The sequence below is a fragment of the Canis lupus genome, chromosome 14 (genome assembly GCF_011100685.1).
Source record: "Canis lupus familiaris isolate Mischka breed German Shepherd chromosome 14, alternate assembly UU_Cfam_GSD_1.0, whole genome shotgun sequence".
Taxonomy (NCBI): domain Eukaryota; kingdom Metazoa; phylum Chordata; class Mammalia; order Carnivora; family Canidae; genus Canis; species Canis lupus.
In genome coordinates, this window is record NC_049235.1 from 59,896,351 (window position 1) to 59,899,561 (window position 3,211).

A 3,211-nucleotide genomic window follows, 5' to 3' on the forward strand; every position below is an offset into this window, starting at 1 on the left:
CAGGGATCCCTGGTCGTGGGCTTTAAAGGGGGAGAGAGGAGGCAACCCTAGGTCATGCACAACAGGAAACGTCGTAGTGGAGAGGCTCAAAAGAACCCATATATTTTCCTAACCATTAAGAGTTAGACCGAATATTCTCCAAAAAGCATAGACAACGATAGTCTTGAAAGCGACAGAGAGGGGACGAAAACAAAAAAAGAAGAGGATTGCGTCGTCATACGGCCACCTGGGGAGGGATTTGTCACTTTTCTCTGATCTGCATCCCAAGCCCAGAGGATTCAGAACTTGTACAAGATTTAGGAGTAGGAATCCTATAAGAAGAAATACACCGCCACCAAGTTACGCGCCCTGATCCCTGGAGGAGAAGCGCTCTGAGCCCACGCAGTATCGATGCCGTAGACTTGACTTGGAGCTTTCATGGACAAAAGTGCCCGGAAGATTTATAGACGCTGACAAAGATGCAGTAAGAGATGGAAAAAGCAACTGCTAGCATCAGGACCACTGAGGACAATTGGGGAAAACATTTTAAGTCTCCTATTTTTACCTCCACGAGTCTATATTCTTCAACAGCCTGTTACAAGTTTATGAAAATCTGGAGGGCCAACTCAATTTGTATGTCACTTAGATGACATTAGCCCCGGGGAGAACGACAGACAGGAACGCGGCGTCCCTCCAGCGAGCTGAAGGGCCGTGTGCTTTCCTCGGGCTCTTATTTCCGGCAATAGTTCTCTTTAAAACTATATTCTCACAATAAAATAAAAAACAAAAAAAAACCAACTGGGGCTCAGGCTAATAGTGATAAAGTCATTTTTCATTTCTAGGCGGTGATCGAGTGCCTGGTGCTGTTAGCGATACGGGCAATGAGCTCAAGCCTTCGTCTCTTAAAGCTTAGAGACATTTTTCCTTTCAAAGGTAAAAAAAAAGGTCGAAAAAAAAAAAAAAAAAAAAGGTCGGAAGGAATCCGAGCAGTGATTTGCTTTGGTGACACAGACTCTGCGCTTCTGGGGTCCTACCCCAGCTCCCCACCCTAGGCCCCTGCAAGGGCCTGCAGGATGGGCCACGCGGCGGGGGGCAGGGGACAGCCCGATGGCCTGAGCTGTCACAGCTCCTTCCCCTGAAGGCTGTAGAGTCACCTTGAACATTCGGACCATCGGGGAGAGAAGGCGACGCTCAAGCCACTGCGCAATCCTGAGACACAGACGCTGCCGGCCTTCCCTCCTTGGGGCCCACTCGCCCGCTCCTCCTCTTCCTCACTCTGCTCTGGGTGGGCGACACCCCGGCACCCTCCCCTGCCGGGCTCCCGCTTCCCTCCAGCCCATCCGAGGGCCGCGGGGCTGACGCTGGGGTGACACCTGTCAGGTCGCTGTGGGGAGACCCAAGATGACAGGGCAGGTGCCCCCCGGCCCTCCCTCTCCCCGAAACTGCGAGGAGATGCCGCGCGCAGAGCAGCCACAGGCAGGCGGACCCTCGGGGGTCACTGGAACCCTAAACTGGCTTCAGGCCAGCAACAAAGACATTTTTCTCTGATCACAGTTTAATTTTTTGTTGTTGTTACTGTGGTACAACCTAGCCCATCCCGATTGTCACACTTACTATGCACAACCTCTTTCCCCACTTCAATTTAATGATTTTCATTTTAATTTGCTCTTATCCTGAGGCCTTTCTTTTTCTTTCTTTCTTTCTTTCTTTCTTTCTTTCTTTCTTTCTTTCTTTCTTTCTTTCTTTCTTTCTTTCTTTCTTTCTCCTTCTTCCCTTCCTTTTTCTTTCCTTCTTCTCTTTATTTCTCTTTTTCTTTCCTTCTTCCCTTTCTTTCCTCTTTCTTTCTTTCTTTCTTTCTTTCTTTCTTTCTTTCTTTCTTTCTTTCTTTCATTTCTTTCTTTCTTTCTTTCTTTTCTTCTTTCTCCTTTCTTTCTTCTTTCCCTTTCCTTCTTTCTTTCCTTCTTTCTCCACCTTAGACTGGTGATCTGCCAAGGTCATAACAAGGTCTGAGGGAGGCACGTGTCACACGGCAGCCTGAACGCCCAAGCATCACGCGTATGAATGACAAAAGCATCTATCTTTGGGCATTTCTTCCCGTTACTCAATGTGCTTGATCAACCTTCAAACCTAAGTTTGTCAGATACACGTGTACAGAGGTGCAGGCCTAGACGCGACGAGGCCCCGGAGTGTGGCTTACACAGCGACCAGGGAGCGCGTCCGTTCGGTCCGACCCACTGGTCCTGGCCCATACCGCGGTGGCTACCGCGCTTCGGTCTCTCCGCAGGATGCCCTCCTGTGACTCACAACTCAAGGCCCGTCTATGGAGAGAGCCCACGGCTGAAACCAGAGAAACGCAGCTCTTCATCCCGGTTCCGCCACCACAACCTCTTGGATTCTGAGTAACAGGAAACTCTCGCAGCCTCGGAAAACCCCTGCAAAATAAGGAAAGGATGCGTCTCCTTTGTGGGGTCTGAGAACGCTCCAAGCCACTGAGGCAAGAGAGTCAGCATAGGGCAAGCGGTCGAGAGGATAACTATTAGTGTCATTACCTGCTTTCTGATAAGATTCTGGAAGTTTACCAGGCGCCAGCGGCCTCAGGGAAGAAAAGAAAGTTCCAGATGATATCCCCGGTGTTCTCTGCTTTATTATTTTTATTTTTTATTTTTTATTTTTTAAGATTTATTTATTCATGAGAGACACAGAGAGAGAGAGAGAGAGAGGCAGAGACACAGGCAGAGGAAGAAGCAGGCTCCATGCAGGGAGCCTGACGTGGGACTTGATCCCAGGACTCCAGGATCAGGCCCTGGGCTGAAGGCAGCGCCAAACCACTGAGCCACCTGGGCTGCCCTGTTCTCTGCTTTAATGTCTCCTTTTGCTCAACTCCCCTGTAGTCATTTCCCAAATCTTTGCAAGGATTAGTTTCAAATATATCGACCTAGGTAACCGACGGGACCACAAGCCAGTCAGGCAGGCCCCCCTTATCCGTGGGGATAGGCCCAAGGCCCCTGCTGGGCCTGGAGATGGCTGAACCCTGCACACACGACCCTCTTCTCTACACACACAGACCTATGATAGAGTTTATCATGAGAGCGAAACAACAGTAAGTAATAATAAAATAGGACAATTATAACAACAGGCTGCAATGAGAGTCATGTGAATACGGTCTCACTCTCTTACCATAGCTTGTCGTGCTGTGCTCCCCCCCCCCTTCTCGTGATGACGTGAGATGATG

The 3,211-nt window shown here is 49.5% G+C and overlaps 1 non-coding gene across 1 annotated transcript; it reads right to left on the reverse strand.

The window, feature by feature from the left end:
• Window positions 1–1,949: 1,949 nt before the first annotated feature.
• Window positions 1,950–2,053, reverse strand: LOC119867655. The gene has a single exon (XR_005369840.1). It is a non-coding gene; the product is annotated as a small nucleolar RNA U13 (small nucleolar RNA).
• Between the last annotated feature and the right edge of the window lie 1,158 nt (window positions 2,054–3,211).